Source organism: Mustela nivalis (genome assembly GCF_964662115.1).
Source record: "Mustela nivalis genome assembly, contig: HAP1_SCAFFOLD_2008, whole genome shotgun sequence".
NCBI lineage: Eukaryota > Metazoa > Chordata > Mammalia > Carnivora > Mustelidae > Mustela > Mustela nivalis.
Window position 1 is genome coordinate 34,338 of NW_028134656.1, and position 26,639 is coordinate 60,976.

Consider the following 26,639-nt stretch of genomic DNA (forward strand, 5'->3'; position numbering starts at 1 on the left):
CCAGGCAGCTGCCAAAACTCCCTTTGTTTCAGGGAAATTCCCTTTCTTCTTTGGCCTGACATGGACTGCTTAACCCCTCTTTCCTGGCAGGAGAACAAGGCTTCTGCTCCTCTGTTTGAGCTGTCCTTTTAACCATTGCTGGTTTTCTAAGGTTTGCTCTTCCCGACTAAGGAAATTTTATTCTTAAGAGGTCCGTGACTTAGAGCAATTTAAAAATATTTATTTGTAAATAAAGCCTTCAACTTTTCTTTCTATCTGAACCCTCTAAAACTCAAAAGGTCTCAGTAAGTATTTTCCTCCATGGCAATCAGTCATTTGAATAAGTTCAATAAGAATCTGTTCTCCTTGTAACAGAACACCATGGGAAACATGGGATATTTTGCCAAGGCTTTGACTAGAATGCCCTATTTGAGAAAGACAAAAAGAACAACTCTGATATGACCAGACAGCTTTAAGGAACTAAGGTTGCCTTTTTGAAACCTGGAGCCATAAAGCCCCTTGAAACTGTTGGCCCACTACCTGGCTTACAGTGTTCCCAGCAGCCTCACCAGGTGAGTAAAGAATGTCACTTTCTGGCAGGTGCTGGAACCTCGGGATACCCTGGGGGACCTCAAGAAGAGGAATTCACCCAAATCCACAGGTATTGCAGGCATGTCTGATGGCAAGTACATGGCTTGGCTTCTGGCCTGGAGAGGCTATAAAAAGTTCAACCTAGAAATTCCTTACAAGAAGTTCCAGTAAAGCAGATTCTAAAAGATCTATATGATCACTCACTGTTCTTGCTGAGCTTATGTAAATAATTAGGCCACATTTGTTAAAACTGGACTTGTTTTTCAAATAAACTAGTCCTGATTTGCCTATCTCTGGAAATGAGGGTTATTTTAGAGAGAAATTTACGTTTTAATAACACACCTTTATGAAGGTTACATTCTAGATTGAATTGTCTTTAAATGTTTGTTTACCTAAGCTAGAGAATTTGAGGTTCACTTCAGAAAAGTTGCACAATAGCTCATTCAGAGGATCTTCTTGCATTTTTATTCTGTGGAGATAATAACAAGAGCCCATGGCACTTGGTTCAACCACTGAAAAATAAAATTGATTCCTAATCATCATTAACTATCACCTTGACCATTGTACTTCTCTATAGAGCATAACTGTTCAGATGTTACTGATCTTGCTTACTGTATATGGCCAGATTTACGATGCCCCTGTTTAAAATACAAATGATAGTTGGTTTACTGATGCCATGAGTTTTCATGAAAAGAGTAAGAAAATCTAGGTGTGCCATAGTGCCCACTAGCACTTTGTAATTGCCAAAGCCTTAAAAATTTAAATATTTCCTGCATTCAGCCTGGCATCCAAAATCTTCTGGAAAGGTAGAAAAAACTAATCATACCTTAAAATGTCATATTACTAAGCTTAGTCTATAAACCCAGGAAAATTGAATTACTCTCCTACCAATAGGACTTCTCACGATGAGAACTGCTCCAAAACAAGCTGTAGGACTCAGCCCTTTTGACTTATTACATAATAATATTATATAATAATGATTATTATAATGATTATTATATAGTAATGAGTTATTATATATATGTATATAAAATATCTCTTTCCATAGATCTGTTATGAGATGAAGATTATAATGCCTTATTAAGTACTCACTAGAGGCTGGTTTAACTTATAAGATACTCAATGAAGATACTAATCATGTACTCCCCAAACCTGATTTAATTATAGCTGAAAACCCACCCCATGTAAATCTCAGAGACATGGTTTATTTAAAAACAAAATTGGAAGTCACATACAACAGAAAGCCTACATCCAAAATGGAAAGGTCCGTATCGGGTCATACTATGTACTCCCAGTGCGGGAAAGCTAGAAAGACACTCTTCATGGGTGCGTATATCTAGAGTAAAACCCTGACCTCCTTCACAGAAACTGAGTGAGCAAAGGAATGTGCCTTCTTACTCCTCTGAGCCCATAGAAGACCTCAAACTTCTCTTCAAACCAAAATGAAGGTTGTAATTCTCTTTATCTTCCTTTCACCTATCTTAACTGGCCGTTCCTTTCTACCCTGGGCACAGCAGTATACTGAACTACATAATCAGTTTGTTGGATATGTGGAATTTTGCCTATGTCAAGTACATCCAGGTTACCCTGGTGTGTTTTGCCTTTACAGGGCACTGATTGGCATTCTCTGCAGGATTATATTTCATATATAATATATGGAGACAGTATGTACCAGGATAACTCTATCACTAATCCAGATGTTTCTTCCTGGCCCATCCTCAGTGAAACATAGAGTTCACCAGGACTCCATGACCAAACTTTTTCATACTCTCAAACTATTAAAGTCTTAACTGACCTTATAAGCCTACAAATTAATACCCAACAACTAGGGCCTAAGCCTAAGCTACAAAACCCTCCTCATCACTATACCAAGGATGGCATATATCAGATTTGGGATACATATTTGTGGGTCCTACCCACCATTGGACAGCTCAGTCAAAAGGCAGTTTTATGCCAGGAACAAAGAAATCATACATATGATACATGGGCAAAATGCACACGACATCTAGGACGGCTATCATTAGAAATATGTTCTGAAATAATAGTACTCCAGGCTACTGACTGGTTTGCTACTGATTGGGTAAGGTGTCCTGGCATTAGATGGACAGCTCCAGACGGAACCCACTGGCTATGTGGAACTAACCTGTGGCCCTGGCTTCCTCCAGGGTGGATAGGTCGCTGCACCTTAGGATTTGCCTGGATTCATGGGCGCGATACTAAAATCATCACTACTCCAGCTAATCTCCCAGTTTAAAGCAAAGATGGACATGATCTGTTTTTAAGTGCTATGATCACTTCACATCCATCCGTAGTATGTATGGACCACATCTTCCTTATCCATTCATCCGTTGAAGGGCATCTTGGTTCTTTCCACAGTTTGGCGACCGTGGCCATTGCTGCTATTAACATTGGGGTAGAGATGGCCCTTCTTTTCACGACATCTGCATCTTTGAAGTAAATACAATTGCAATTGCAGGGCCACAGGGAAGCTCTATTTTTAATTTCTTGAGGAATCTCCACACTGTTCTCCAAATTGGTTGCACCAACTTGCATTCCGTCCAACAGTGTAAGAGGGTTCCCCTTTCTCCACACCCTCTCCAACTCATGTTGTTTCCTGACTTGCTAATTTTGGCCATTGTAACTAGTGTAAGGTAGTATCTCAATGTGGTTTTAATTGGAATCTCCCTGATGATGAACATTTTTTCATGTGTCTGATAGCTATTTGTATGTCTTCATTGGAGAAGTGTCTTTTCATGTGTTCTGCCCATTTTTTTGACATGATTATCTGTGCGTATTGAGTTTGAGAAATTCTTTATAGATCCTGGATGTCAGCCTTTTGTCTGTATATTCATTTGCAAATATCTTCTCCCATTCCGTGGGTTGCCTTTGTTTTGTTGACTGTTTCCTTTCTTGTGCAGAAACTTTTGATATTTGACATGGATTTCTTACATGTGGCTATAATTGTGTTTCTTTTTTGTAAATATTGTAGTCTTTGCCTTTTTAAAGAGACCATTTTGGGTTTTTATGTTTATTGATAGGATTTGTTTTAAACCTGTCTTGCTATTTGTTCTCTGTTTTTCCCACCCATCCTCTTTCCTCTTTTCTTCTACTGTCTCTGGCTTAGTTGAATTGGTTTTTGTTTTTGTTGTTGTTTTTAAATCCAGTTTATATCATTTCTTCTTAGCTATAACTCTCTGGTTTTAGTTGTTCATTTAGTATACCTCTTTACTATGTATCTAAGGTCATCTTCCAGATTTTTTCCCTATCCAGGTGACCCCTGACCAGCTTGGGGATTAGGGATGCCAGCCCCATATAGAGTTGGAATCCCAATATAACTTATGAGTCCGCCAGAACTTACATACTTCCAGCCTACTGTTTACAGGAACATTTACCAATAACATAAGCAGTCAGTTAACGTATTATGTATGCTGTCTATATTTTACAGTGTATAATGTGGTGAATTCAGTTAGAGAAAAGAAAATACTAAGAAAATCATAAGGAAGAGAAATACTGTATGAAAAATACAGTATTTTTCATACCATGTATTTTTTGAAAAGACATCCACTTGTAATTGAATCCACGTAGTTCAAACCATGTTGTTCAAGGTTCATCTGTAGTTGAAGAGTACAGGTATGCGGCCAGTTTCCTGTAACTAGCCTTTCTGTGATAGTGCTGTTGTAATCCTCTGTAAGAGAATTTTTATATAGTCACTTATCATTTAGGGTGATTGCAAAATATAAGAGAGGAAATATTTCCTATTTTTCCACATATGTACCAGTTCTGGTGCTCTCCATTCCTTTGTGTAGAGCCAGATTTCCATGGGGAATGTTTTCATTCCGCCTGAAGGACCTCCTGTAACATTCTTTTGTTGTTTTAAAGGTTTTATTTATTTATTTGACACAGAGAGAGATCAGAAGTTGGCAGAGAGGCAGGCAGAGAGAGAGGGGGAGGCAGGCTCCCTGCTGAGCAGAGAGCCTGATGCAGGACTCGATCCCAGGACCCTGAGATCATGCCCTGAGCCGAAGTCAGGGGTTAATCCTCTGAGCCACCCAGGTGCCCCTTCCTGTAACATTCTTATAGTTTGTGTCTGCCAGTGATTGATTCTTCTGTTTATTTCTCAGATTTTATTTTGCTTTTCTTCTGATAACAGCTTTTTGAGCTATAACGCATATATAGTACGGTTCATCTAGTTAAAGTGTGCGGTTCATTGGTCTTGAGTGTATTGGCAGAATTATGAACTGTGGCCTCATTTCATCACCCCCCAAAGGAATCCCCTGGTTTTTCCTTGTCACCTGTGTGCACTCCCAGTGCACACAGCCATCCCCAGTGCTAGGGAACCCCTGATAAACCCTCTCTCTAAAGATTCAGGGTTCTGGGTATTCTGTATAAATGGAATCAGATGACATGTGGTCTCTTGTGACTGGGTCCTTTCACTATCATCATGTTTCTAAGGCTCACCTTGGAAACATGTATGTTGTAGCATGTATCAGTACCTACTCCTGTTAAGGATAGCCAGATGATATTCCGTTGTATAGGTAAACGACCTTTTGGCTATGAATGAATAAGGCTGCCATGAACGTGAGTGTACACGTTTTTGTATGGATCCATGTTTTAATTTCTCTGGGATTTAGGCTTAGACTTGGAATCACTGGGACAAATGGTAACTCTTTAACCTTTTGAAGTGTAGGCTGTTTTCCAAAGTGGCTGCACCATTTCATATTGCCAATGGTGTATGAGGCTTCCGGTTTCTGTCCTTGTTTTGAAAGATGTTTTCAGTGGGTATAGAATTCTGGGTTCAGTTTACTTCTTTCAGTACCTTAAAGGTGGTGTTCCATTGTTTTCTGGGTTTCATGATTTCAGATGAGTAATCTGCTGCCATCTCCCACCCCCTTTTTTCCTTGTCTACAAGGTGTGTCTTAGTTGCTTCTACGATTTCTCTTTATCCCTGGCTTTTAGCAGTTTATGATGGTCCTTGGTTTTGTTTTCTACATGTTTCTTGTGCTTAGGGTTTGTTGAGCAGCACTGTGCTTTCTACTTAAAGCCTGTAGGATGTTGGGAAATAAATAAGGAACATTTTTATGAAATGAACTAATGTTCAATCTACATTCCTAATGACTATAGTTGCAACTGGCCCAGAAGAGCTAGGATTCTTTGAATTGCCCCGTGTACAGTTTTTCCTCCATGGAAAAATTGCTTTAGAATGGACCTTAGAGATCATTTTATCCAGTCATTACATCCAGGAATCCAGTGAGCTTAAGTGACTGGCCCCACGTCACGAAACAGGTTAGTAGTAATAGAACCTGGACTAGACTTCTGGACTAGTTTTGTCCTCTTCTGCCAAGTCGTATCACCTTTCTGACAGACCAAGCATTAGGAAGATGATAAGAGGCATTCCTCTGTACTCTGCAGTATGAGTGCTATTATGCCTTAGATTTTATGGTTTCTTTACATTGAAGATTCAGAACTGTGGTAGACACGTGTGTATTTCATAACAAAATAAGAACTGTTTCTTCTCAATTCCAGCTCTCATTTTTCCCTGTAGAAAGCACTTCCATGAAATACTCCCCGTTACAGTCTAAACTATCTTAGACTTCCAGTACTTGGGTCTTGTCATAGGAAGCCCTGTGATTTGGTTTGCGCAACAGGGAAATTTGATACAAGGGGATTCAGGGTGTGAATTAGCTTTCTCTTGATTTGTCTGTGGACCTAATGTCTCCCAGTGGGAGAGATGTATGAATGTGGGTGGTGATTTGTTGTTGGTGCCATAATATGCATAAAACTCCCTAAGATTTCCTTTGTTTTTCTACTCCTTTCTTGATGATTCTTCTCGGATGATTTTCTTCATAGATGATTGTGGAGCTCCTGTAGTACTTAGGCAGAGGCGGAATGCTTTACATGCTTTTATCCTTTTTGAAGTTTATAGGATTAGCTCTACAAAACATGCATTGGAAATACTAGATTGTGTTGTCATATGGAACATCTGGTTGTCTTGGAGTTGAAGTTTGATCAGTATGGTTATATGAGGCTTTTAGAAGTACATTTAGAAGTACATGATGAGAGGATTTGTTAGAGAAGAGTCAATGGAGTTTGGGAAACTGAAATGTTAAAATATTTTAAAGAAAATACTCAAGAAAAGGATGTTTTTTTAAAGGTTAGATATACATATACAGAATAGTCAGATTAATCTTTCTTGGTGTACAGGTCTGTGAATGTTCATGAACTTATTAACCCTGTAATTACAAGCAGTAATAATATTTGCATCATCCCCAAGAGAACCATTTTGTTTTTTATCATCAACAGTGTAGAATTTGTTTGTGCATCCTCAGTATTTCACATTCCTAGTTCTTTTTCCTTTTGTAATACCAATATAATAGATTTAATGGTCTATCTTTGTAGTCTTAATTTGCATTGCCTTAATGACTAATGATAAGTGTCTTTTAATGCATGTTTTTTTTTAAGATTCAACTTATTTTACAGAGATCACAAGTAGCCAGAGAGGCAGGCAGAGACAGAGAGGGGGAAAGAGTCTCCCCACTGAGTGGAGAACCCTAGGTGGGGCTCAATCCCGGAACCCTAGGATCATGACCTGAGCCGAAGGCAGAGGCTTTAATGCACTGAGCCACCCAGGCACCCCATCCTTTCATGTGTTTTTATGCAAGTCACCCATCTATCTCTGGGGAAATGCCTTCAGATATATTTTTTTGCCCATTGCATTTATTACTCAGCTTTCATACAGGTTTTCATATATTCCAAATAACAGTTTATTAGATACATATTTTGCATATTTTCTCTCCTAGTCCTTGGCTTTTCATTTTCTTCGTGGTGTCTTTCAGTGGGAGAGGGAATTTGAGGAAGGTGGTCAAAAGGCACAAATGCCAAGTTAGAAATAAGTACTAAGGATGAAATGTACAGCATCATGACCATGAGTCTGTTGTATTATGTATAGGAAAGTTGTTAAAGGAGTACATTCTGAGAGTTCTTACCCAAGGAGAACTTTTTTCCTTTTTATTGTATTTAGAGAAGATGATGGCTGTTCCAAACTTGTGGTAATCATTTTATGACATATGTAAATCAAATTTTCATGCTGTTCACCTTAAACTTTTATAGTGGTATGTGTCAATTATTTCTCAAACCTGGGGAAATGCCCTCTTTCAGAAAATAGAGATTTTTAATTTTTTGAAACTCAATATTTATATTTTTTACTTTTGCAGGTTATGCTTTTTATGTTTTGCTTTTTGAAGATTTTGCTTATTTGACAGAGATCACAAGTAGGCTGGGAGGCAGGCAGAGAGAGGGGTGTGTGAGGAAGCAGGCTCCCTGCTAAGCAGAGAGCCCGATGTGGGGCTCCATCCCAGGACCCTGGGATGAGGACCTGAGCTAAGGGCAGAGGCTGTAGCCCACTGAGCCACCCAGGCACCCCTGCTTTTTATGTTTTATCCAAGGAATCTTTGCATAGACATGGTCCTAAAGATTTTCCTTTATTTTTTCTCAGAAGTTTTATAAGAACTTTAGTTTTACAATTAGGTATTTAATCCATTCTAATATATGGATAAGAATATGGATTGAGGTTCTTAATTTTTATGTATGGACATCCCACCTTTTTCTGTACCAGTTATTGAAGACTCTCTTTTCTCTAATGAGTTAAATTGGTATCTTTGTTCAAAATCAAATGATCCTATGTATGCGTGTATATGTATCTGAACTTTGTGTTTTTGCCAATACCACACCATCTTCATTACTATTAGCAGTCATCATAAACCATGAAATCCAGTAACATCAGTCCCTCAGCTGGGTACTACGTTTTCAGAATTTTATAAAATTACTTTCTTACTCATTTAGAGTCTATGAGGTCCTCTTTTTTTATCCTCATTTCTGTGAAATTTGGTGAGATTGTGACTGGATTGCATTGACTCTGAAGCTAGCACTGTCCAGTAGCAATAAGAACTTCTTGTAATGAGGGGGATGTTTCCCATCTACACTGTCCAGTATGGCAGTGACGGACAACATGTGACTTGAGCACTTGAAAAGTGATTAGTGAAATTGAGGAAACGAATTCTAAATTTTATGTGATTTTAATTAAATGCAAATGTAAATAACCATGTTAGTAGCGACTGCTGTGTTGTGTATCATAACTACAGGTCATTTTGGGGAAAATTGATTTTAACATTAATAAGTTTTCTCACCTACAAGCATGGTATATCTCTTACTCAGTTAAGTCTCTGATTCTCTCATCAGTGTTTCGTATATTGTAGCGTACAGATCTCCTACATATCTTTTTACATTTATCCCTGAATAGTTAATGTGTTTTTTATGCTATTAAGTTGTACTTTATGTTTTATTTCCAGTTGTTGGTAATATGTCAATAATATTGTATTTATTTTAGTATTTTCATGTTTCAGGTATGAAAGAACTTTGCACTCCTTGTATAAATTCAATTCTTTATTACGTTTTACCCTTTTTTGTATTGCTGGATTCAATTTTCCAATTTCTTAAGGAGTTTTGGTTTCATATTCTTGAGAGAGCTGGATCGTTCTCTTGTGTTGTCTTTATTTTTGGTGTTCTGATAATGCTGACTTCATAACACTGAGTTGAAAAGAGTGTTCTCTTGGGAAGGAAGAATTGGTGAAGAATTCTTTCTTAAATTTTTGGTAGAATTCACCAAAGAAATTGTCTTGGTGGGGGTATTCTTTTGGTTTTGTTGTTTTAATTGTTGAAGTCTTTAAGTACAAATCAGTTATTTTAAATATATATAGGTCTTCTTACTTCACCTATTCTCATGTAACCTTTGATAATTGGAGAAATTCTTTGAGACATCTCATCTAAGCTGTCACATACACAAATCGTAAGTTTCCCTTATCCTTTTAATATCTATAAGACTTGTAATGATGTCTTTTTCTTGATTCTTGGTAGAATTTGCATCTTCTTTTTTTCCTTTGACTTAATGTACTTTTCCGTTTTTAAAACCTTTGGAAAGACAATCTTTTAAACTAATAGAAAAATACGAAGTAATACTCATTCCCTAAATTTAAGAAATGTTAACTCTTTTTGTGCATTTGATTTGGATAGTTTTTTTTTAAATTAAGATCTTATTTATTTATTTGCCAGAGAGAGAGAGCGAGAGCGAGCACAGGCAGGCAGAGTGGCAGCAGAGGCAGAGGGAGAAGCAGGATCCCCACTGAGCAAGGCGCCTGATGTGGGACTCGATCCCAGGATGCTGGGATCATGACCTGAGCCAAAGACAGCCGCTTAACCAACTGAGCCACCCAGGCGTCCCTGATTTGGAAAGTTTTGATTAAAATATTCAAACACTGAACAATTTGCAGGAATTGAAACAGTGAGCACGTCTTCTTTTTCTCCCTCAGTGCCTTTCTGAACCACCGTTACTGAAGGAGATCTATATCATTCCTTTGCATATTTCTGTATTTTTTGGTACATATTTGTATGAATTCATCATCTGTATAAACCTTTTTTCTAGTTGGAAAATCTGTCTAAATGGTGTACTTTACGTATATTTTTGCACCTTGAGTTTTTTGTTTTTGTTGTTGTTGTTGTTTGACTTAGCTTTGTGTGACATACAACCATGTTGATACTGAATCTAGCATGCATAAACAGAATTCCAATTTTCTTGTAGAATACCAACAGTTTGGGGTTATCAGGTTTCAGGTCTAGAAAAGAGAGTGGAAAATGGGAGGGTCGTAAATGGAATTCGAATCTTTTACTGTACATTTTCCTTATCCAGAAGTATAAACTTCTTTTGGTATGTTTGTTATCTGTTTGAAATTCTTCTGTTTGTTAACTGTGTTGGAATGTTAAGAAAGTATAATCTTCTGGACATTGTTCCCAGAGTTATAATTTGAACTTTGGTGTTCCTTTCATTTAGTGCCTTTATACACTTTTCTTATGTTTTCTGTCTTTTGTCTTGTTACCTGTAATTTCAGGGTGCAAAAGGACCAGAGTATGTGCCCGTCTTGATTTTCTTTCTTTTATGAGTTTCAGGTAATGTAAGGATGTTACAGTTTTCAGATGGCTCCTTTACTGTTGCTTTTTACTTTGAAATGGGAAGGAAAGCTTCTCCACCTTTACTCTCTGTCTTCCTTTTTCTGGCAGCTGTCCATTGCATGTTTAGACTTGCTGGGTGCCATCAGTAGGTCACCAGGTGGAAAGGGGATAGCTTTGCATGCTTTATGTGGAGTTAAGAGACAAATCGGGCTCCCAAAAGATTTCCACTCACCAGATATCCTATCAGATGGGAGTTGAAGGTGTCAAGGTGCTAAGAACCTAGGTTGGTGATTTGAACTGACTTGGTAAACTTGGAATTAATAATAAAGTGTATGCCTTTGTGTGTGTCCTACAATCTCGAAGGCATGGCTTCATCTGTACCATACCTTTCTGATTGAAGAGATTGTTCCAGGGTTTTTGGTTAAAAATTTAAATCCACCTCTAGAGATTGTATTTTGCAGCTCGATGTAGAAGTTTTCAGTGCTGAATTTCTTTCCTGTGTTTGTTCTCTGGTGTTAAGAATCAATAGCTAATGATTGTTTGAAATCACTTTTCTTTGGTCTGCTGTGTGGAGGGTTTATACCCCATAAAAAAGATTCATATATTGCAAGACTTAAAACGTGATGCAGCCTCAGAATATGTGAGCTACCAGTATTCTGTAGAGGTAGCAGTGCAAATATGCTATGTTGAAATTAATTTAACTTGAAAAAAATTTTATTTTGAAATACTTGTAGATTTATATGCAGTTATAAGAAATACTAGAGACATCTCACATCTCCTATAACCTTTATCCTGTTTTTCCTGGTGACAATGTCTTGAATGACTGTAGGAAACAGTAACACATCCAGAAACTTGACACCGACACAATCCAGACTTTATTTAAATTCCCAAGTTTTACTTAGACCTATCTGTGACGTTGTCAGGTAGAGGAAGTAAGAAAGAAAGAGAGTGTATGCGTAATTAGTTGTAGGTAATGTTACCATACATGTAGTTTTTTTTTTTTTTTTTTTTTTTTTTAAAGATTTTATTTATTTATTTGACAGAGAGAGATCACAAGTAGGCAGAGAGGCAGGCAGAGAGAGAGGAGGAAGCAGGCTCCCTGCTGAGCAGAGAGTCCGATGCGGGACTCGATCCCAGGACCCTGAGATCATGACCTGAGCCGAAGGCAGCGGCTTAACCCACTGAGCCACCCAGGTGCCCCACCATACATGTAGTTTGTAATGCCACCATCACAGTGAAGATGCAGAGGAAGTCTGTCACAAGAATCCCTACAGTCCAGTCCTCTGCTCCCAGCCTCTTCGGCAACCACTCATCTGGACTCTCTCCAGTGATGTTGTCATTTCAAGAAGGTTTTGTAGATGGAATCCTATATATGTTACCCATTAAGAGTGGATTTTTTTTTTCACTTAATCATAATTTATTTAAGGTGAATTCAAATTGTGTGTTTTACTAGTTATCCCTTTTTACTCTTCAGTTGGTATTCCATGCTGTGGACATACTGTGGCTATAATATCCACCCATTGTAGGGTATTTGAGTTGTTTTCAGTTTTGGGCTATGATCACATAAAGCTGCTAGAAACCCTTACGTAAAGGTTTTGGTATGAAAATAGGTTTTTCTTTCTTTAGAATAAATGCCCAAGAGTATACTTACTGAGCAATGTATTGACTGTGCTTTGGTTTTTTTTTTTTTTTTTGACCATGTAGATGAGAATGAAATACCTGCTGTTAGACATTGCTAAACAATACACCTTAAATGGAAAACTGTCATGTTAAGTTGCTTTTAATTCTATTACAGTTGGTGTTAGAAAATACAATCTTTGGCCTTTGGTAACTGTGAGAATTTGTTGAAAACTAAATTAGCTTCTACTAAAAATTTTGGAGGGTTGGGTTTTCACTTATAACAGCATTTTTTTAAATATTATAATACAAAATTTACCTGTCAAACAATTTAGCACGTTTATACATGTGTCCATTAAACAGATATTTGTGGAGAGAGGGAGAGAGAATCCTGAAGCAGACTCCCCACTCACGATGAAGTCCAGTGCCGGGCTGGATGCCAGGACCCTGAGATCGGGACCTGAGCTGAAACCAAGAGCTGACCGCACATACCGTTTGGTTTAAATGGTAAAGATGTTTGTTAATTCCCAAGATACCCATTGAAGGGCAAAGGTCAAAATGGCTTCAGATTGCCTTAGAGATCCAGGCTCCCTCTGCTATTTCTTGTTTCCCTAAGGCTGGTTCCTCACAGTTGGCAGAAGACCTTCACTGGTAATTTGGGCTTCAGCTCCTGGCTTAGAACACTAAAACTTTGGTTCCTTGTAGCGTACACCATGGAGAGTTTAGGCTACCATAGCATTTTCCAGGTTGTGTAGATCAGAGTTCAGGCTACTGCACCATTTTCTACGTTGTAGCTATTATGTTTATTGGTTCCTGGTTTTCCCACTGCGACCTCCCTAAGGGATGGGAAGGAGTGGTACCTATTACAGAGCTGGGGGAAAGGCTTAGGAAGTCATTCAAGTGAGTTTTAGGAAACAATCTTGGAGCTCTTTTCCCATAGACCTAGAACTTGTGGTCGAGCATAATTGTCTGTCTGGCTCTTGCCAGTGAGTTTGCTGAGGGGATAAATGGTGGCAGGTCTTCTAGGTGAGGTATGAGGTGAGATGCTGTGCTCTGTAGGGTCCTGGGAAGGGAGTTAGGCACCTGAGCAAATAAAGAGAAGAAACAGCCACTGGCAAGGGGTGGAACGGTGAGGGGTGTACGTGAGCACCAAGACAGATGGCTGAGTCTGCTGAGGTTTGTAATGGTGCCTGAAATGCGCCTCTGCTGACCTTTGGAGGTAGCTGATTGTCCTCCTTGACCTGCTTCCTGAGAACTGGGCCCAAACCTATTGACCTCCCCTTACCTGCCTCGTTTCTTCCCCTCTAGGTCTGCAGTAAGCATCAGCTACTGGTATGAACCTTCCATCCAGCATTTTATAAGACTGTCTAAGGAGAAGAAGGCCTCCAGGATGAACAGAGGCAAGTGACTCCCTCCCTCCCAATGTCCCCTCATCAGCCCAGAGTCCTGAGGTTTTAGGGGTTCATTCTTCAAAAGAGAGAGTTCCAGTGTTCACTCTCTCTGGTGGCATATGAAAGTGCTCATTTCCCAACATCCTCACCAGCACAGGGAACTTTTCATTGTGGTTCATCTGTTATGCAAAAAATGTGATCTTACAGTATATTTATGGTATTGTATTCCTCTTATTTGGGGGCTGAAATTAAGGATCATTTTTATATGCTTAAGAACCATTTCTAGTATCTTTTACAGTGAACTGTCCAAGTAAGGAATCACCTTTTTGGCCATATTAAAGTGATAATAACACTCTTAGGCTCTGCAAGTCCTTTCTATCAAGGAAGGCAATGAAAAGATTTGAGATGGGAGGGTGACTCATTCTCGATCAGATGGAGAAATTAGCCAAATGACCCCAAGTCCTTGGGCATGCAGGGAATCCTGGCCAAAAAGATAGAGCCTCTGGGTCGATTTTGTAAGAAATGCAAAGAAAGTTTAAAGTGACAATAAGGACAAGGACCTTCCTTTGAGCTGAGGGTGAAACCCAGGCTTTAGGAAGATGGGACCAGGCCTACCTAAGAGGCCTGAAGCCTCCATTCGGGACTCCTGAGGCAGCTTTCGGGGCTGCCCCTTGGAGCCCTGGGGACCTGGGTGCCCTGAGGCAGCGAGTCAGCAGCCTGCCTGCCTTCTCTCTCTGCATGGGCTGGCATGTCCAGAGTGCTTCCCAAGTAGGGTGTGGTGAGCATCTTTTCAGTTTTTGTTTCAACATCCAGTCTGTTGTGGATGATACTGTATAACATACAACAAAAATGATTTCCTAGAAATAAAATGCAAGATAACCTGTAAACTACAAGCTCAAATGATTTATTAGGAGAATCAATATACACAGAACTCCTATATCACATTGCAGTACATTTCTAAATGCTGCTCAGGTTTTGTTCTTAAGATAGTTACACTTTAAGCAACAGGGCTGTAGAACACAGATTCTATCTTCCTTTCCCCTATTTATTCGCCATCTCCTTTACCCAAGCCCCTCACCCTGGAGCTGAATAAGTCCATTTTGGGGGCAATGTTTGCTCATGCCTTCCTCTTCTGCAGTCAGTCTGTGAGGTCAGTTTATAAGCATAGAGAGTTTTACCCACACAGGTTGGAGATGAAGGGAACATGGTAAGAAATACAGCTTTATTTTATTTCATTTTGCTTGGACATTTATCTGCCCCATATTCTGACTGCAAAATATTATATCACCTTGATCTCGCATGTTGATGTTTAGCTGAGTCCTCAGTAGTTTGCACCTGGGCACGAAATCATATTTCGAAGAGGAACATTAAGATCTGATGTTTTGATGTAAAACACTTGTCTTTCCTGTGTAAAATCATGGGACATTTTATGGTAATCTTTAAAGATTTCATTTATTTATTTATTGGAGAGGGAGAGCATGAGTGGGAGAGCCAGAGGGAGAGGGAAAAACAGGCTGTCAGCAGAGCAGGGAGCAGATCCTGACCTGAGCCAAAGGCAGATGCTTTACCAACCGAGCCACCCAGGTGGCCCAAGGGACATTTTTATTTCTAAGATCTTTATTTCCACCATTAAATCATTAAATAGATTGTAGTTACTTTGGTTCCAGCAGGTTTAAGTTAAAAAGAAGAGAATGTGAAAGTCTTGATTTCTCCCATGAGTGCACAGGAAAATCCCTGACCCCAAAGAAGAGCAGCCGAATCCCCATAGGCTCTTCTCCCAGGGCGGGCTCTGCAGGGATGCTTTCTGATCTCACGGAGCGATAACTTGTCTCTGTGTCTCTGTCTCAGGATATTTTGCTCGAGTCTATGGCGTCAGTCAGCTGGTAAGGGCATTTCTGCAGAAGACAGAATGTCATGGTCAAATTCTAAATCTTGGGACTGGGATGGAGACCACCTTCTGGAGATTAAAGGTAAGTGAACATTTGCCCTCTTCTTTCATTTGTGAATGTGGCCGCCTGGTTCAAAATGTTGAAAATATATTAGGAGGTGACTGCCTGTCTCCCATGCCTGTCCCCAGCTACTTGCGCCTGCTGCCGCCGTCAGCCACGTACTTGATGTCACCGGGGCCCCGGTGAAGGATGGGTGCCTGGCTTCTCATCCTTTGCTGTTATCAACAGGGCTCCTGATAAAAACCCTTATCGACGTGTCCTCTGCATGAGTGGAAGACCCTGCCAGTGGGACTGTGAGCGCTAGACCCCCGTGTCTGCTGTATTCACAATCACGAAGATTTTATTGTCAGCGTGACAGTGTCTTCAGTACAGTTTAGAGATGTGCAAGGCTGGTGATAGTGATATGTACAAAGGCCTTTCATAGCTGCTCCCTGATTTCATCCCTCACCTGCTCAGTTAACGATCAAGAACAGTTCTAACTTCCCTCACAGGAAATGAGACGGGTCTGGTTAGTGGCAGAAGCAGGACCGAATAGACTGCAGGTCCCACAAGTCCAGGTTGCTCCTGTGTTTCTCTGTACAGAGCCTTGTGCTTGCTCAGGGAGGTCTTTTTGGTCCATCAGTCAGTGGTGCCTGTACCTCAGTGGCCATCGTGTGGCGGAAGGAGCTGGATCAGAATGCGGGGGCAGATCGTGTGCAGTAGGAACAGATGCCACTGGAGAAATGCCTCCTCTCAGCCCCACGTCCTTTCAAATTGGTCCCGAGGTTTGTTTTCTCCTTCGTGTCATATAGTTGGGTTGATCAGGAATACATCTGACATTTTCATTTTTGGTCCAGGTACACTGAGTCTTAGGTACCCCTTCCAAGGATAAGGTTATCTGCCAGTAGTAAGGACGGCAAATAGCACAGGGTAGGACAGATTTAGTGGATGTCTTTTGGATCGGTCCAAAGGGTTTTTTAAAAAAACTCAAGTCCCCTTGAAACAAAAGAATGCCTGTTCCAACCATCTTCATGTTCATTCCCTGCTAGAGGGTAAAACTACTTGACACTTGCCACTTGACAATGGCAAGGTCTCCAGTATCTTGTAGGTCTTCCTTAGCATAGGAAAGTTCTTTTGAAACCCTTCCCTCTCCTTACCTTCCCCACCTTTCAAGGGTGTATCAGTTCCCCCCCCCCCCAACACTGATGCCACACTTTCTGTGCACGGATCCTGTCCCCGTGCTTTAATAAAACCACTGTTTTGCACCAAAGAGGTCTCAAGAACTCTTTCTTGACATCGGCTCTGGACCTCACCCCACCAAACATCACCTACATTCCAAAACTCTAGGACTGCTCCCCTGTCTACCTGCCGTTTGGCATTATTTCTATCTTTTCCTGCAAATGATGGCAAAGGAGGCACTGCTAGGCTTTAGGGGACAGGCATCAACTCTGGAACAGGGTCAGTGCACACTAAGATCATGGAGTGGAGTAGCAACCAAATTAAACACAAAACAAAGCCACTAAGCGAAAAGTTCTGGGGGAGGGACCTGCAAACCCTCAATTGCAAGTTTAGAAAATGAGAGGGGAAGGAAAAGCATTTTGGTACACACACACCAGAAGAACTGTCACATGTGCTTTGGCCAAACCTCACTCCCCATTTGACCCAGTCCTTGGGGGAAAAAACAAAAAAGCAATAGCTGTGGAAGACTCACACTTTGGTATTTCATCCAGAATAAACAGTCAGTAGGTCCAGTACAGCCAGAAGCCCTAAGGACCTTGAAAGCTGTGCCCCAGAAAACTGGGCATATGACCATCACCTCCAGGAGCTCTCAAAACCACCAGTGAGTGATTCCTATTCCAACAGCCAGATGGTCTACAAACCCTGGTGTCTGCTGTCATTTCATAGTGGATAATGTTTCCTGTCAGGCGTTAAAGCAGAAACCAAAGAAACTTGGAGAGGAGCTGCATCCAAACCCAGAGGGAGAAAGGATTTTTTAAAAGGTCTTTAAAAAAAATAAAAAGAAAAATAAACCTAAAAGTCGGCCCAAAGCGTTTCCACAGTTCTTTTCTCCCAGGGGCCTGGGTTTGGAGGCAGCAGCACCTCTACGGTCCCTCCATGGATAGCAGGAAGTCCGGAGGCAGATCCTATGGGCCGGACCTCCAATTAATTCTTTCCTGCAATTAGGCACTTGGAAGCTGAGGATCTGCAGAGGTAGGGTGCTCCCGAAATGCAGAGAACACCTCCCCCAGAGCACAGCGTCCACGGGGCCTCAGGCACATCAGTGCCCAGAGTTTTTGCCCAGGGCAAACCCTGGTGTGGGGGGCAGGGGAAGGCTCAGGTGCAGTCCCCCCAGGGCGATGCTGGGCATGGCCAGGACAGAGGACGGTGGACACCCCCTGCAGGGGGCGTCTTGGAAAGGCCAATCCACCAAGTAGCTCTTCCCAGACTCTGGCACTGGCCCAAGCTGGCCTCCAGTCTGTGGCTTGGCGCAGACCCAGACCAGGACCCCTTGTGCCTGGTGCGTGGTGGTGGCAGGGGACGTGAGCATGCCCCCAGGAGAGCCTCCAGCCCTCCTGTTCCCGCTCCTGACCTCACCTGGCACAATCCAGGCCCGAATGGGCGTATTTACAGGCCAGGGTCTGGTTGGCCAGCTGCTTCACACAGCAGAATTGCTTCTTCATCGTGGCGATGGGGTGGGCAGCGGGGCTCCCGCGGGACAGCTGCCAGCGCGGTTCCTAACCCTATCCCCCTGGACTAGCATCAGTCAGGACTGGCAAGGGGGGTGGAATCAGGCCTCTGCTGCTGCACACCTGCCACTCTGTGCAGGCGGAGGACCCGCGGACCAGGCGTGTCCAACATTCTGCCCTAATGCCTGCCTGGTCTAGGCGCACAGCTGCGGGAGGTGATAGAGGCGCAGCGTGGGCAGTGGCCAGTGAACCGCCTAGAGCAAATCATCACCAAGCTGTCCCTGCAGAACTGATGGGGCAAGGAGGGACAGAGCACTCTGGAGCCACTGGAGGCTGGAAATACACAAAGTCTCCATGAGGGCCATTCTCTGTGCAGATAGAGACCTCTGTGAAGTGCTCTGAGGATCCTCTCTCCTAGCTGGATGGATGTGTGTGACCCTGTAATTTACACCAGAATGAAAAATGTACTATTGGGTGGAAAGACCATACCACAGGACTTTGTGTATTGTGATCCCACTTAGGGGGGTAGTAGAGGGCCATGTGCATTTTCTGGGGGCAAGCACCTGGGTGCAGTCAGTCGGGATCATGCACTAGGGGCACACCCTGGACAAGCACCAAGGAGGACAAGGGGCCGAGGCCTGGGTGGGAAGTTGTGGGGATGAGCTGTGGGGACAGGGACCCAGACCAGTGGCCAGGGGGCCTTGGCTGTTTGGAGCTACCTGACCAGCAGAGGCGCGCGGGAGTGAGCGGCAGGAGGTGGGGTGGGGGGGCAGAGGGGTAGGGAAGGGGCATGCAGGCATTGCCTGAAAAGGTCCCTATTCTTAGGCACAAGGGAGCGCTGGAGAGGGGGGTGGGGGAGGGGCATGCAGGTGTTGCCTGGAAAGGTCTGTATGCTTAGGCATAGCTGAGCTCACAGGAGGGGTCGGGGGAGGGGCATGCAGGTGTTGCCTGGAAACCTCTGTAGGCTTTTGATTCTTAGCCTTGCACAGCTTGGGGTTCTAGGACACTTGGCAGGGTAGTCTGACTGGGCTGAATGCTTTTGTACCGCGGACCAGTACAGTTGTATGACCATCAGATGTTCTCCTGGTCTGGTAGGCTGGGCTCTGGCCTAGGCCATTCCCTAGGGGCCTTGGACAGCAGCCAGACCTCTTTGACCAGGGACATCGATATTAAGAGACATGTGCTGCGGAAAGGGACTTTCCCTGGGGATGCCAGGGATTTGGCTGATGTCATCTCAACCCAGACACAGATCAGTAGACTCCTCCATGAGATTGAAACATTGGAGGCTGAAGTGACTCATTGGAAAAAGTTGTGCCAGTGTTCTACCCAGGGACCAAATACCATCAACACAGAAAGACTGTGGAAACTGAAGAGTCACATCAGGGATCTAGAGCAGCGGTGGAAGCGGGAGCTGGACAAACATCAGCTGGAGGTGGCGGGGTTGCAAAACACCCACTGGCGGAAGCTAGCAGACCTCACTGACCGGCACCGCCAACAACTTAGAGACTATCAACGGATGGATCGGCTCTCCAAAGAGGAGATTGGGAAACTCACTCAAATTATCCAGCAAAAGGATTTGGAAATTCAGAATCTTTCTAGGAAAATCTCTGTGGCTTCTCACTGCCAGAATGCGCACATGGAACAGCTTCAGCGCCAATTGCAAGAGTGTACTTTGAAAAGCGAACAGGTCTTGGTGGTCCTAAATGAGAAGACGAGGGAGAATAGCTATCTGAAAAGGAACTATCACAGAATGACCAATCGACTTGCTGCCAAAGAAGCAGAACTCCAGAAGATGCAAGAGGAAAATCAAAAACTGTCCACTAGAATAGAAAGCAGTGACATAGAGGTGTTTAGAGAAATGATTCGGAATTTGTCACACATTATTCGAGAAAAAGACCTGGAAGTGGATGCGTTAAGTCTAAAATGCCAGACTTTAATGACAATCCTGCAGACACCCAGCACTGGTCATGCGGTTGGAGGAGTTTCTATTGATCAGTTCCAGCAGCTTCTACAGGAATGGGACACATTAAGACAGCGGGTGATGATCATGGAGGAGTGGAAAGAGCAGGTGCTGACCACAGTCCAAAATATGAAGCGTGAGTCACCCCAGCTTCAGAGAGATCTGCGACAACTCCAGGCATGGGCTTGCACCAACAGCGAGGTTTTGAAACCGCAGATGACCTCTCTTGACCAGATCCACACTTACCAAGGACATGAAATACACTTACAAGAGCTAGAGAAGGAACTGGCACAACTTCAGCTCCGCATCAGGGAGCTCTGCAATGCCAAGGACCTCCTTTTAGGGAACCTTGACGCGATTTTCCTCCCTCCCTCCAGCGACACTGCAGAGGCAGCCGACTCTCTGAAGGCCGTGAAATCTGACCGAGTGAGTGAGTCTTCTAAGGTGCTCCGAGAGGAGGTAGAAGAGCTCAGAAAATCAGGGCAAGGAAAAGATAAAAAGATTCAAACCCTCCAGGAAATCAGCAGAGACGGATTGCTTCAGGGGCTGCTACGGGGGAAGGAGAAGGGAAGCCACAGGAACAGAGCGATTCCGATTCCCACATGGAGCAGCAGAAGGAGAAACAGGCTGTTCTACAAGATTTCCCTCAGGCTCAGGAGCTCCGAATCCCAGCAAAAAGTGATGAACTGCTTTCTTTACAGGCGAAGCTCAGGGGCCAACTGAGTGAGAATGAGCTGCTGAGGCAGGCAGTCACCAGACTGAAGGAGAGGATAGGAGATTTTGAAATGGATGTGTGTTGGCGGAAAGAGGAAAATGCAAAGATGGTGGAAACATGTAGAGAAAAGGACATGGAAAATCAGGCCTTGCAAGAGACAAATCGGCTGCTTTCAAAGATGTGGAGGGAGGAGGAATCCCAGCCTGCCGTGATGAAAGAGAACCACTTGCTCTGGAGGAACTGCTGCGAGAGAAAGAACAGGGCGAGATCGGGGAATTGAACCGGCATATGGACGCTGTTCAGTCAAAGCAGGAAAAGGCAGTTGTGGGTCAACAGGAGAGAGATGATGTCGTGTTGGCACAGAAACAGAACGAAACGGAAACCTGTGCCCACCAGAAGGAGGGTCACCAGTTACATGAGAGAATTGCGCCTAACCCAGGAGCTGGAGAGAGGGTGGCACCTCGCTGCAGAAGCCAAGATTCTCGTTGCCCGGAACGTTTGGCTTCAGAAGACCAAGTGGCTCAGCTAAGAGAGGAAGTGACGGTCCTGCAGGAAAACTCGTTTTGTCTTCCGCTGCCATGGAAAAGGGCAAGCATGGAGCCAGTCTGCAGGTGGAGTTGCTGCGGGAGCAACTGCACGTGGTCACCCAGCAGAAAGAGGAAGCTGCGCTCCGGCTTGCCGCCTCCCAGGAAGAGGGAAGGCACTATGATCGAAGGCTAGCGAACCTCAAGCTGGAACATGCTGAATGGATGGAAAAGGCAGACACCCTAGAAGGAAAACTGAAGTCGTTACAGGGACGATGGCATTAAACAAATGCCGACTTGGAGGTGAAGGAGGACCAACTCCAAGAGTTCAAGAAACAGAATGAGGTCCAGCAGGAAATACTGGAGGACACACAGAAGAAACTCTTGACCTTAGTAAGTAAGGCTGAAGGAATGGTGGACAAAACCCTCCTAAGGAGACTCTTTGTGGGATCTCTCCAGGCAGGTGATGCGGAACAGCAAGAAGCGTTGAGGTTGATGGCAAGCACACTGGGGATCCAAGAAGACCAGCTGCAGCAGCTGCGTGGTCAAGAGCCCACGGGTGTGCCCAGGGGGTGACTGGGGAGCCTGGATCCAGAAGCGCCCCCAATGCACCAGGGAAGCCAAATCACCAAGCTGTGGCCAATCATTCTTTTTCAGGACTTTTTGTCCAGTTTCTAGAAGCGGAATCTCATTCAGCTTTTCCATCGCCAAACTCCTCTGCTCATGACATGAAACCCCCAGATTCAGGAGGAAGGGGACAACTGCCTAAGAAACAAGGCCCACCACGACTGAATGCTACCCTGGGATCCACACCCGGAAAAAAAGATGACAAGCCCAGAACCACAGCTGTGTCTCTTATTAACCCACCTGGACCGGAAGTGGATGGGTCGGAGCACCTTCTTGTAAATGTTATCTCTGATTCTTTACCCAGATACACGCCCTATATACTGTCACCTGCCAAGAAGGTTGGAATGGCAGCCAAAGACCTCTCAGAGAAATAGATGATTGTCAAGCCAGAGATGAGACCAAACTTTGAAGATCCCAAGTCACTCTGTGTGTCTACCTGAACCCCAAATGCCCTTTTTCAAAATGTAAACTATTTGCAGTTCTGCTTTCAGCTTAATAAACATAGTATTTTATGACTTAACAAAAAAAGGGGTCATTTAAAGACTGCAGAAGTATTTGCCAAAGTGAAAACAGTGGTGACTTCTTTTTCTTTTTTTTAAGGTCTTTCTTTCTTTCTTTCTTTCTTTCTTTCTTTCTTTCTTTCTTTCTTTCTTTCTTTCTTCTTCTTTCTTTTTTTGACAGAAATTGGGAGCACACAAGCAAGGGGAGAAGCAGAGGGAGAGAGAGAAGTAGGCTCTCCACTGAGCAGGGGAACCTGTGACCTGATCCTTGGACCCCGGGATCATGACCAGAGCCAGAGGCAGACGGTTAACAGACTGAGCCACCCAGATACCAGAACAGTGGTGACTTTGTTAGGACAGTCGACACTGCTGGGCTTGGGGGCTGTGGTCAAATGATTCTTCCAATAATGTCTGTAATGCTTTAAGGTTTTCACAAGGGTCAGGTGTCTTTGTATATCTGTTCTAGGGAACACATCAACTCGTTGTAGTCTTCCAAATTTTATCAAATACACGAATACACACTCCTTATATGGGAAACAAAGTGAATAGCATGAAAGTACAAGATAAATATAAGGTTAAAAACAAAAAGGCAAGTTTGCTTTTCCCAGGGAAGTCTCATTTCTGTTCGCTTATTTTTTAGTTTTTATTTTTTCAAAGTCATTTCCTTTTCTGTTGTCTGCAAAAGCACTCTATGGGTAACCTGAGTCCTCTTGGGCCTTATGTATATTTGTCTAGTTAGGAGTATTGTATTCTCTGACTTGTTTTATTTTTTTCCCTCCAAATCACTCTGCCTTGGAGACCATTTGAAATGGGAATGAATCCCATCTTATTCTTTAAAAGAAAATCCAGCTGCTTATGGTTCTACCCTACATTATGCAAATAGCTCCCCTTGATTAGCATTTAAGCGGTTTTTACCTGGAATGTCCATGGTCAACTCCCTTGTTCATTTCTTCAAAAGCCCCTTCAAATCTTCCTTTGCCCTTTGAGGCGAATTGTTCCATTGCACCTTGGAAAGGATCCATTCAGATTTCTTTAAGGACCTCATTCCTTTTTCCATTCTGCTCTCTCTTCAGCCTGCCAAATATGGTCATTCCTTCCCTGCTTTCCTGTTGTCAGTGCTCTGATTCACCCACTGCTGTCTCAGACTGGTGCAGTAGACTCCCTAACAATCTTGCTGGTTCCACACTTAGCCTCCGTTGAATCCATTCTGAACTCTGCTGTCAGGATGAACTGAGATGAACATGTGATGTTACTTCCCTGCTGTAATTACTGGAGCGTTTCCCCACTGCCTGGGGTTTGACCTTTAAGAGAGCATCCAAGCCCTTGCCTTTGCGGCCTTCCTTCCTCTTCATCGTTCACATAAAGGCTGCCCTTTAGCTCCAGGTGAATTCTTGCAAGCACCAAATAGATTATTATCCAAATAGCTTCAAGTCCATGAGCCTCCTCTTTGTGCCTTGACAAAGGTACAAGTGAGAAAGATTTCATCCTCTTCTTCACCCGTTGGCGAGGGGAGGGATTCTAGCCCTAAAGCTATGCAATGTCCGTATGCAACATAGCTGAGATCCACCGTGATTTGTTACCGACCTATCCTCATGGCCCAGGGAAGGAGGACACACACATCATGCAGGGCCATGGGGGACGTTGCACCTGGGAACGGAATGGACAAGGGCTGTGGGTGCAGACTATGTAGTAAGGGGAGAGCGAAGGTGAGCCCTACGTCCTGCAAGAGGGAATGACCTGCTTGCTGGATCATTCCACAGGCTGTCAGGGAACTGGAACTTATTACTTGGGGAGGAACTGTGCCTGGTACCTGTGCTTAGGAGGCCTTGTTGGCCAGAGGATCTGATCTGTGGGAGCAGAGTGGGAAGAGAACATGGAGTGAGGCCATTTGAGGCCATCTGAATCTTAATCAAACTCGGGCTTTCCGTCACGGCAGACTCTGGTATTTGGACATCCATTTCATCTGAGACCCTTAATGCATAGGAAAGGTGCTTCTCCAGGACGTGAAGCTGTCATGTGAGCAGGAGGGAGATGTGGTCATCAAAACCAAAATGTAATATCTTCCATAGATGTTCACGCAGTTGATCCCAAGGAAATCCCTGGGTGGCCAAGGGGTAGAAGGAAGAGCTGAAGTCCTCCAGCACCATGGAATCTGGCAATGCACTGTGGACAGAAGCCTCCACCTCCACCTGCAGGTAGGATAAGCAGACTTTGGCTTCAGCCTCTAGCAAGTAGGCCTTGGTGACTCTATTAAGCTGGTGGGGGTGCCATGACCCAGAGAATAATAGGCAGCTGGATAGGAAGGCTCAGAGCCTGTGAGAGACTCTGTTTCCAGGAGTGCCCAGTGCATGGCCAGCAACTGCTGCTTTCATGGTCTATAACCCAGGGCCAAGGAGGGCTGTTTCTTGCATTGGGATCCCATGGACAATTGACAGATAGCATGGGTGGTCCAGGGACTCCAGGAAGGAGAGAGGAGGCTTCTGAAGCCTTTTCTCCTGGGCAATAACAGGTGATTTTTTAAAAAAGAGTTTATTTATGTAGTTAAGAGAGAGCTCTGGCTGGAAGAGGGGGTGGAAGGGTGAGGGAGAAGCAGGCTCCCCACCAAGCAGGGAACCCCCCTGCCAGGCTTGATGTCAGGATCCTGAGATCAGGACCTGAAACTAAGGCAGATGCTTCACCAACTGAGCCACCCCGTCACCCTCAACAGGTCATTTTTACTTGCCTTTTGTTGAGGGGAGACCCTCCTGCTTGATTGTGAGCACATTGACAAGTAACAGCCTAAATGGGCTTCTGTAAAATTTATAAACAAGGAATATGTTGTCTCAGAACCCAAAAAGTACTGAAAGATGTTGGACTTCTATGTCCTTTTTTTCTTTTTTAAAGATTTAATTTGTTAGTTGATAGAGCACGAGAGAGAGAGAGAGAGAGAGAAGAATAGAAGGGGCTGGCAGGGGCAGAGGGAGAGGGAGAAGCATGCTTCCCGCTGATCAGGGAGCCTGATGCAGGGCTTGTTGCAGGACCCTGAGATCAGGACCTGAGCTGAAGGCAGACACTTAACTGACAGAGCCACCCAGGAACCCCCGCATTTGTAGGTCCTTAACAAGTTTGCCAAATAAATTTCCTCACAGTAGGATGTCTTTTTTTTTTTTAAGATTTTATTTATTTACTTGTCATAGAGAGAGAAGCGAGAGCAAACACAGGCAGACAGAGTGGCAGGCAGAGGCAGAGGGAGAAGCAGGCTCCCCGCCAAGCAAGGAGCCCAACGTGGGACTCGATCCCAGGACGCTGGGATCATGACCTGAGCCGAAGGCAGCCGCTCAACCAACTGAGCCACCCAGGCGTCCCACAGTAGGATGTCTTAAATGTGATGTCACACCTATGTTCCTCGAGAAAGATGGGTGTAGTAAGTTCCTACCCACAAAGGTTGCCTATGATAGCAGAGCGGTTTGGATGCCCTTTGTATAACAAGGTATATCATGTGTCCTTCAAGGTTGAGGCACACATGCCTGTGAGGATGTTAAAATAGGCACTGATCAGAACATCTTGGCCAAATCTATCATAGCGAAGTATTCGCCATTTTAAATTGGTTGGGCTCCCTCATTTTTTAAAATTTTTTTAAAAAATTTATTTATTTATTTTGACAGAGAGAGATCACAATTAGGCAGAGAGGCAGGCGGGGGTGTTGGGGAAGCTGGCTCCCCCCTGAGCAGAGAGCCCAATGTGGGCCCGATCCCAGGACCCTGAGACCATGACCAGAGTTGAAGGCAGAGGTTTTAACCCACTGAGCCACCCAGGTTCCCCATCCCTCATGGTTTCTTAAATGACTTTATTTCTTTATTTTAAAGAGAGAGCAAGAGAGAGAGAGATAGCAAATGAGCGGGGGTAGGGGGTGGTGGTGGGAAGGGAAGGTCAGAGGCAGAGAAAATCCCAAGTGGACTCCACCCCGAGCATGTAGCTGGACATGGGACCCAATCCTATGACTCTGAGATCATGACCTGAGCCAAAAGCTTAACCCAACGAACCCCCCAGGTGTCTCAGATGTTTTAAGGGGACTGGGGTTTATTTTAATCAGGTATGGTAAGACAGGCAGATATACAAGTAACTCTCACAACGGAAGAAGT

General features: G+C 43.6%; 1 long non-coding RNA gene across 2 annotated transcripts; it reads left to right on the plus strand.

The window, feature by feature from the left end:
- The first annotated feature begins 12,552 nt into the window (after positions 1-12,552).
- Positions 12,553-25,945, plus strand: LOC309858196. 2 transcript variants are annotated; one of them, XR_014308088.1, is made up of 4 exons: positions 12,553-12,693; positions 15,426-15,547; positions 24,588-24,713; positions 25,695-25,945. It is a non-coding gene; the product is annotated as an uncharacterized lncRNA (long non-coding RNA). The 2 variants fall into 2 exon arrangements; XR_014308089.1 differs by lacking the exons at positions 24,588-24,713; positions 25,695-25,945 and adding an exon at positions 22,700-22,905.
- Positions 25,946-26,639: the final 694 nt, after the last annotated feature.